Here is a 9,806-nt window from a genome sequence, read left to right as displayed (position 1 = left end):
AAAAGTCATGTGCAATAATTTATTATTTGATGTTAAGATGAGTGCTAATTGTAGAATACACTTAGAATTATTACATTAATTCACAGAATTAAAAAGTAATGATATATTATTTGTTTAAATTCCAATGCTTCTCAATTTTACAATTCATGAAATATATTATTAAAATTAGATTCACTTTCTTCTTTTCTATAGCTGCTAAAAGTAAAATTACATATTAAGGATTCAACATTAAGAAGTCAATAATAAGTAATTTATTAAAATGATGTAGTACTAAACTGTGATTTGAATTATGGTTCTAACAAATTGTGATGTAAACAACTGTTAATAGAATTATAGTTAATATTTTTAAACTTACCAGCTTGTTATTTGTTTCCTAATTGTGTCATTTGTTATTTTTGGTCCAAGTTGACTCTTCATCTTTATTGTTAAGTTTTCTATTTTATCTCTATTGGTTTGCTGATTGTGCATTTTGTTTTCCCTTTTTAGTTACTGACATGAGGCTGAAAATCTGAATGCTAGTTAATTACTTCCTATGTTAAAGTAAAATTTCTGCTCTCCACATCTGTTCTACTCTTAGTATAGTATTTTCCCCAGTCCCATATCCTGTCTTGCTGCTCTCATGTATTTTATTTTAGTTTATTTTTATTGTGAAAATACCGTACAGAGGGGTTACAATTACATGGGCAAGATAATGAATAAATTTCTTATCAAGCATTGTTGCCTCCGCCTTTGTTTCCCCTTCTCATCCCTTCTTTATTTTATTTTTTATTTAAATTTTACTGTCAAGGTAATGTACAGAGGGATTATAGTTATCTAAATAAGGTAATGAATTTATTTCTTTTCTAATTTGTTATCCCTTCCCCCATTTTTCTCCCTCTTCCCTCCCAACAGCCCCTCCAAGATTATTTCCAACATATTGTCTTCTGTGTATCATTGTTACATAGGCTCCCCCTTGTCATTTGTCTCACCATTTTTCCCTTTCCCTAACCTAGTTCATATTTACAATAACCAGAGTTATTCAAAATCAAATACAGTGACTAAATATTAATCAAAACCAAATACAGCGACTACAGGGGATAAACTATAGGTGGGGAAAACACAAAAGGATAAAAAGAAATCCTGCAGTACATTAAGAACAACAACAACAAAGAACATGTCTTGGAGTTTATTTCACTTGGAATCACCTTATACGGTCATATGTACATAGCTATAGGGCTATTCTGCTCATCTACTAAGATTATCCTTGATGTACACAATAATGCTCCCCTATTACCCAGTAATCTCACTTCTGGGCATTTAACCAGGTGGCCACAAGCAATGCCACACTAAAGCTACCAGCACAATTATGTTTATCACAGTATTATTTACCATAGAAAAGATATGGAATCAATCTAGAGGCCCCTCAGTAGATGAATGGATTAAGAAAATGACACACACACACACACACACACACACACACACACACACACACACACACACGGAATACTATGCTTTCATCAGAAAGAATGATACCACCTCATTTGTAAGGAAATGGAAGTTCTTGGAAAAAAATTATATTAATTAAGCCAGACTTAAAAAAACATAGGTCCTAGAGTTTCCTTTATTTGTAATAATTAGTTTACACCAAGGATAATCTCATGTATTTTAATTAGACATTTTGTCCTATGTTGAGCATACAACATTATTGCTATATTGTTTGTTATTATTTCTGCAAACAGGCAGGTATATTTAAAGAATTATGTTTATCTTATCCAATACTGGAGGAAGAACATCCAAAAGAGCAACCCCTATTAGGAAGAACATCTCGTACTTACTTAGCTTCATTCCTATGTAAGGCTAGTGTTGTCCCTTGTATCCTCATGTTGTACATTACAAATCTATACCGGTTCATCCAGTATCTCTACTATTTTCTACATTATGACCTAAATGCCCCAGCAATTCCACTTTGCTTTACTTTAAAAAAATATTCTCTCTTAATGTTTGAGTTTGGTGTGTGTGTGTGTGTGTGTGTGTGTGTGTGTGTGTTTACAAAAAACAGAAGACAACATTTTTCCTCATTTAGAATACATCATTCAGGTCATTATAGGTTGTGGATAATGGGAGAAGTCTTGTTTTAAGGATGAAACATAAAAATATATTTGTGCATGCACCACAGTTTATTAGTCTGTAGTTGAACACTTAACTTCAATTATTATCTTGGCTTTTGTGAATAATGTGAATAACAATGAAATACAGATATATTTACAAGTTACCCAGAGAGAAATAATCACATGATTGGTGGGTCAGATGATATTTCAACTTTGGATTTCTTTAGAAAACTGCATACTATTTTCTACAAGGAGAATACTAACCTGTATTTTGACCAAGAGTGTAGAAAGTTTCCCTTTCTCCACACTCTCACCAGCCAACATTATTACCTTTTGAGTTTTTTTTAAAAGGGCAGGTTTTTACTGTGTGCAGGACCCAAGATGACCTCAGACCCAAATCCTTTTACTCCAACCTCCTAAATGCTTCAAATTACAAGCCTTTACCACCACACCTGGTTCTTTTGATTTTTTTGATGAGGGTTATAATAGTTATGAAGTAGTATCATAGTAATTTTAAATTGCATTTCTCTAATGACTTCTGTTTACAAAGCATTAAGCCAGCATAGAAGTGGTATTAAACACAACTTTGTAAACCCACTGGCAATTTTCTTTGGGCCTGGCTTACTTCACTTAATATAATTTTTTACAAGTCTTTCCATTTCCTAACAAATGAGGCAATGTCATTCTTTCTGATGGAGGCATAGAATTCCATTGTGTATATATACCACATTTTCTTGATCCATTCATCCAGAAGGGACATCTGAGTTGGTTCCATATCTTAGCTATCATAAATAATGCTGCAATAAAACATAGTTGTGATAGTAGTTTTAGTATGGTCTTGTTTGTGGTCATTTAGGTAAATCCCCAAAAGTGGGATTGCTGGGTCAAAGGGAAGCTTTATGTGGAATCTTTTGAAGAACCTCCATAATGCTTTCCAAAGTGGTTGAACACGTTTACATTCCCACCAACAATGCTGTATGGGTTCCCTTGTGGCCACATCCACTCTAGCATCTGTTGTAAAAATATGGAACGCTCCACGAATTTGCATGTCATCCTTGTGCAGGTGCCATGCTAATCTTCTCTGTATCGTTCCAATGTGAGTGTATGTGATGCTGAATTGAGCACAGAATACTTTTTATGTCTAAAGTGCAATTGATTTTTTTAAACTACACAATTCAAAAAAAGGAAGTTCAATAGAATTGTCGTAAAATTTTACAACCATATATTTCTTTTTTATTTTTATTTTTTGTGAACATACTGTACAGAGGGGTTACAATTACACGGGCAAGATAATGAGTACATTTCTTATCAAGCATTGCAGCCTCCTCCTTTGTTTACTCTTCACATCTCTTCCCAGCCTCCTCCCCCCGCCTCCCCCACCCAATCCTCTCCTCCCCCCTCCCCCCGAACCAAAGTTGTAAAGTTCGTTTTCGACATGACAACTTGTACTTCTCATTGTTGCAACGGGTCCACCTGTATCCTTAAATGACTTGTTTTTCCCCATCTCCTCCACAAATTATACCGACATCAAATATAGTGAAAGCAGGGGTTATACTGTGGGGGAGGGACATACAAAGCAACAAAGAAATAATCTTATAAATGCATAAGAAACAAATGCATGAAAGAAAATAAACATTTAAATACATATCTAAGGGTTCATTTTCCTAACATCACATTATCTGACCTTTTTTGCTTGACTCATACATATACTATATATTGAAATAAGGGAAACCATGGGACCTATGTTTCTTTGGGCCTGGCTTACTTCACTTAATATAAATTTTTCCAAGCCTTTCCATTTCCTAACAAATGGGGCAATGTCATTCTTTCTGATGGAGGCATAGAATTCCATTGTGTATATATACCACATTTTCTTGATCCATTCATCTACTGAGGGGCATCTGGGTTGGTTCCATATCTTAGCTATGGTAAATAATGCTGGAATAAACATTGTTGTGCTGGTAGCTTTAGTGTGGTCTTGTTTGTAAACATTTGGGTAAATGCCCAAAAGTGGGATTGCTGGGTCATAGGGGAGCTCTATGTGAAGTCTTTTGAGGAACCTCCATACTGCTTTCCAAAGTGGTTGAACAAGTTTACATTCCCACCAACAATGAAGTAAGGTTCCCTTCTATCCACATCCCCTCCAGCATCTGTTGTTATTAGATATTAGAGTTCTTGATTTTTGCCATTCTAACTGGGGTGAGGTGGTACCTTAATGTTGTTTTGATTTGCATTTCTTTTATGGCTGGAGAGGTTGAGCATTTCTTCATGTGTCTATTGGCCATCCTTCTTTCTTCTTCAGAGAAGTTTCTCTTTCAGTCTTTAGCCAACTTATTTCATGGGCAGTTGTAGAACCATACATTTCTTACATAAGCACACATTTAAGAATAAAGTCAAGATTGACATGTCAAAAACAAGATAATTCCAGATGTTTGTTATTCAAGAAACGTATAGGAGGAGGAATTCAACTATTCTGTACAAGGCACCTGTCATAATGAACACTGCAGCAAGTGTTAAGGTTTGTTAAAAGTTTTAATGTTTTAAATATATTTAATTTTGGGAATTTGTTTATATATGCCAAAATTAGGACTGTTTGGCAAGTATAAAACTTTTCTATAAAGTATTTAAGCTGTTATAATAGCAGACATATCCTACTAAGTATGTACATTTCAGAATTTAGAGAAATTTTATTAATGAGAAGTCACAAAGTTTTGTGTAAAGAAGCAGAATAAAGAGTTCACACTTTGTTTACTACACAGTTTCTGTTAAAACTTTAGGGCTTCCTTAGTTTATATGTTAATGAGGAAAAATGATGATATAAGCCATAAACAAATAATGAAATGTGCCATAAATAGTAATCTTAGTGGGTAACTTTAAAGACTGCTCATATTCTATAAAACTCTTGTTGAACATCACAACCTTAGTCAGTGTTAAATGTACAAGAATATGAGAAAATAGTAAAACCTAATATGTAGCATATTTCAAATAGTTAAAACACTGATGTTTTTTATTTTATTAATTAATATTTAGTTATTGGTTTTCTTTATTTGTAGCATCGCTTTACTTGTTGACATATAGTACAACTTTTTTTGGGGGGGCATCCAGTCATGGGGCCTGAACTCTGGGCCTGGGCCCTGTCCCTCAACTTTTCAGTTCAAGGCTAGTGCTCTGCCACTTGAGCCCCAGAGCCACTTCCGGCTTTTTTCTTTTTGCTTATGTGGTGCTGAGGAATCGAACCCAGGGCCTCAGGCATTCAAGGCAAACGTTATACCACTGAGCCACCTTCCCAGCCCTTGTACAACCTTTTGTAAGTCATCATTAGGAGGTGCTTTGAGAAGGTTACTTGGATGGCCAAACCAATTTTTATAGGTGCATGTTAATTTACAAAGAGGAAAATTAAGAACAAAATATGTATTAAAAAATAGAGTCTGAATCAGGAGTGTTGATAAATGTTCACACCTAATATCTTAGCCCTAGGCTGAAGCAGTGGTATTACAGAGTTGAGGCCACAAAACTGACAGACTGTGTTTTGTTTTGTTTTGTATTTTGATTTTGTTGGTGATGGGGCATGAACTCTGGGGCCTGGGTGCTGTCACTCAGCTCAAGGCTAGCGCTTCCACTTGAACCATTGCACCACTTCCATCTTTTTTGCTTATGGGTGCTGAGGAATCAAACCCTGGGCCTTATGCATGCAAGGCAAGCACTCTACCACTGAGCCACCTTCCCAGCACCTGAGAGACTGTGTTTTAAAAAAAACCATCTAAACAACATTTGCTTTCTGCTTTGGGTTATATAAGGAAATATATAAATATATTTTTATATTTTTGTGAATTGAACTTCTAAATTTATACTAACTTCAGCCACTTTATCCTTTTCAAAGTCATGAAATATCTCTGAGAGTTTGCTTCTGTGAAAATTGTTTTTGCATTTATAATTTCTTCTGAGTTATTTTTATTTTTATCAAAATAACTTTATATTTCATGTTGATGGGTTATCATACATCAAATGCCTTCAAATGTACATGTAGAGTTTAAAGATAGCAGTATGAATATTCTCATACAGCTCTTGTTTATCTGTTATGCACTTCCAGTATTATGATATTTCTCTCTCTTTCAATCTCTCCCATTTCCTCTCTTTCTCTTTCATGCTCCATGTCTGGTACTTAGGATTTCGGCTGGTCTACTATTCCTTCAGTATCCACTGGTTTTGTGGGAACATGATAGCGACCATCAGTTACCCTTGCATTCTTTAAGAGTTATAACAGTTACATGATATTATTCTTTGCCATTCAAAATGGCAAAACAGCAAATCTAGGAATTCCTTTTCATTTTATTACTATTATAAATTTTATCTCATAAAAATTGTTGGGATGGATAAGATACTGTGACCTGTGATCTAAAAGTTCTTTTTCTTGGGGCTGGGATAGTGGCTCAGTGGTAGAGTGCTTGCCTTGCATGCCTGAGGCCCTGGGTTCGATTCCTCAGCACCACATAAGCAAAAAGAAAAAAGCCGGAAGTGGCGCTGGGGCTCAAGTGGTAGAGTGCTAGCCTTGAGCTGAAGATCTGAGGGACAGCACCCAGGCCCAGAGTTCAGGCCCCACAACTGGACCCAAAAAGAATTTCTTTTTCTTTTACAAACAACCTTTTTCTTTTATTATCAGTTAGTAACTACATATAATGAAAACAAAGCTATCCTATGGAAAGTAGACCGAAGTTGCTCACAGGGATGAAAAACAAAGGAATGTGAGAAGTGAGTACAAAGGATGCCCATCATAGAGCACAGATCCTAGGAGCAATTTATCATGTACACTTTGTGAGAATGACAATGTGCTGGAAGTATAGGTTAAGTCACTGAACAACTGATATATATATATATATATATATATATATACACATATTTATATCTGCATATTTATTTATATATGCATATATATGTTTTTATGCCCTTATATATGTACAAATGTATGTTACTATACACACAAGTACACGTATACATATACACATGTATACATGCACACATGGAGAAAGACACATAGTTACAGACAACACAAGTTTCAATAGTTGTTGAATATGCCTTGAGTGGAATGCTTGGAACCAAATATGTTGAAGATGTATTTGTCTCTCAGAATTCTTTTACCACTCCTCTTATCTCTTAAAATTGGTAGTTTTTGACAGATTCAATTTGCAAAATGTGGTACAAGTGATAGCAAATCACTCAGAAATCTCAGTAAGTAAAGGTCATATGGTGTTTCCTTGCTCCCCACAGAATGCTTGTTCTTGTAGACACTCTCAACAACCAAAGCAGCAGGAGAATACCCTGGTAAAGAATAAAGTTATAAAGCTTTAAATGGCATCCTTACTTGAACTCTTTTCCAACAGCCAGCATCAATTCCTAAGCAGATGAGGGAATCCTCAGAAGACTGGATTCTACATATACATTTAACCAACCCATGTGAAAAGTCTTATGTGAGAAATGCTGACTGAGGTCTTGCTGATTTCCTGGCTAAGAAAATAAGGAAAAAAAGAAAATATTTTTTTTAATTTAATTTAATTTTATTTGTGAACATACTGTACAGAGGGATTACAATTACATGGGCAGGATAATGCGTACATTTCTTACCAAGCATTGCAGCCTCCTCCTTTGGTTTACCCTTCACATCCCTTCCCAGCCTCCCCCCTCCCCCCCTCTTTGTTGCTTTGTATGTCCCTCCCCCACAGTATAACCCCTGCTTTCACTATATTTGATGTCAATATAACTTGTGGAGGAGATGGGGAAAAACCAGTTGTTTAAGAAAATATTTTTAATGTTTTAAAGTTTGAGAATAATTTGTAACCTGTCAACAAATGTGTAGAACACAATTATACCAAGTGAAAAAAAAATGCTGGCGTTTCATTTATGTGCTCTTGGCCTTGGCAAGTGATTTTAGGTGTGTCAACACAAGTAGAATCAGCAAAAATCAAGCCATCACTTCTTCATTTAAGATGCAAGGAAAGGATACAGGTTGACCCATTTTAACAATGAGATGTACAACACAGTCTATCAGAGTGGGGGTGAATGGGGAAGTTGGGGATGTGTGAAGGAAAACTATGGTAGAGGAAAAACAAATGATGGGGTAACAATGCTCAAGAAGAAATGTACTCATTACCTTACTTAGGTAACTGTTACCCCTATGTACAGTATATTTACAATAAAAATATATGTTAAAAAGATACAAGGAAAACTTCTGTACCTATAGGAATTTGTATTTGTCACTCAATATCAGTAAGGTATTGGTTTTAGGACCAGAGGTTATGAAAACTTTGGATACTCAAATTCTCTACATGAACACAGTATATTATTTACTTTAGAATCTGCCCACAAGCTAGTGCAGAGTAATTGCTATGAAAATTTTTACTACATTCTATCTTTGTAATGAAACATAAAATTATATGCACTATCAACAGATACAATTTTTTTCAGATAAATTTTGTCTGCAGTTTGTGGATGGAATTGGGAGAGCAATTTTGAAAAGCACAAATTTCATCACCAAGACCGGTCTGCAAATTGTAACAAGGAGCTAATACAGCATCATTGAATAGTATGGAACTCTAAGGATAAGTACTTGAATTGAGACATTATCAGAAAGTGTAACAATCCAAGGACTTTTTAGAAATTCAGCTGCTAGATTTCTCATGGAGAGCTTTCATAACACTTTGTGAAGCACAAGTCAGAACCTCACTGAAGTGTAGATGGTTTTCCCTCTCCTTTCTGTCATGCTCTGTCATTATCAATCAACATATTGCTAATCTTGAATAATCCTCTAATAACAAAATGTTGATGGAGTGTTTATATGTAGAAAATCTGGGAAGGCTAACTTTTTCCAATTAGGACAGTCTGTCTTCTATGACCCAGCAGAGAGAAAACCAGGTAAGCATCCATTTGTAACCTTCTGAATAATTCTGATTCTGCCCACATCAGTTATCTATCCATACCTGTGCATAAGTGAGAAGATTTTAAAAGCATTTAGTATTTAAAATTTAAACTTAAATATAGAATGAAATTAGTTCCAATGCATTACATTAAGATATTTAGAGACAACTGAGAAACCTAAAGGTCTATAAGATTTATTTTTATTGGAAGTGAAGGAATATTGGAATTTGATTCTCTACGGTTTAAGCAATTTGCAGCAGACTTGATACTTATTAAATTTTGTATATTGAAAGGAATACAAGCCTCAACAATATGTCAATACTATCCTCTTATTTACCTCTAAAGGTTTATGCTTCTGGTCTCTTAATATTAAAACTTAAAAAAATTTTATCTGTAGCAAGTTGTGCAAAGGGGTTTCACTTCCTCATGTCAGTGTTGGATAGAGTGTATGTGCATTTCAATGTTCAGTGCATCTGGATCATTGTCAAATTTTCCATTTTTCTTCCTTCCCTTACCCCAAACCCACCTATCCCTTCAAATTTCCTACTTATAGTCTCACATATGTACATTGAGTGTTATGACTGTATTAGTCCGCCATTTCACTCTCCAGCCTTCTGCCCTACTCCCTTTAAGCCAAGATCCCCTTTTAAGACTTGTTTCAACTTCATGGTATTTTGTTAAATATCTCTACCTTTGGCATTTGGCTATGGGCTTGCCACATCCTCTCTTCCATGTTTGACCACATAAATGAGTATATTTCTCCACATTTCTAATCTCTGAATGGCTGAGATAGGTCTCTTTTACTATTCA

General features: G+C 35.1%; 1 non-coding gene across 1 annotated transcript; it reads right to left on the bottom strand.

Moving 5' to 3' along the window:
- Nucleotides 1-3,105: 3,105 nt before the first annotated feature.
- LOC122095218 lies at nt 3,106-3,212 on the bottom strand. Its single transcript, XR_006145071.1, has one exon. It is a non-coding gene; the product is annotated as a U6 spliceosomal RNA (small nuclear RNA).
- Nucleotides 3,213-9,806: the final 6,594 nt, after the last annotated feature.

Source organism: Dipodomys spectabilis, unplaced genomic scaffold, assembly GCF_019054845.1.
Source record: "Dipodomys spectabilis isolate Male_0828 unplaced genomic scaffold, ASM1905484v1 ptg000012l, whole genome shotgun sequence".
In the NCBI taxonomy this organism is placed as follows: domain Eukaryota; kingdom Metazoa; phylum Chordata; class Mammalia; order Rodentia; family Heteromyidae; genus Dipodomys; species Dipodomys spectabilis.
The sequence above is the reverse complement of the archived record's forward strand: the minus strand, read 5'-3'. Positions and strand labels throughout refer to the sequence as shown.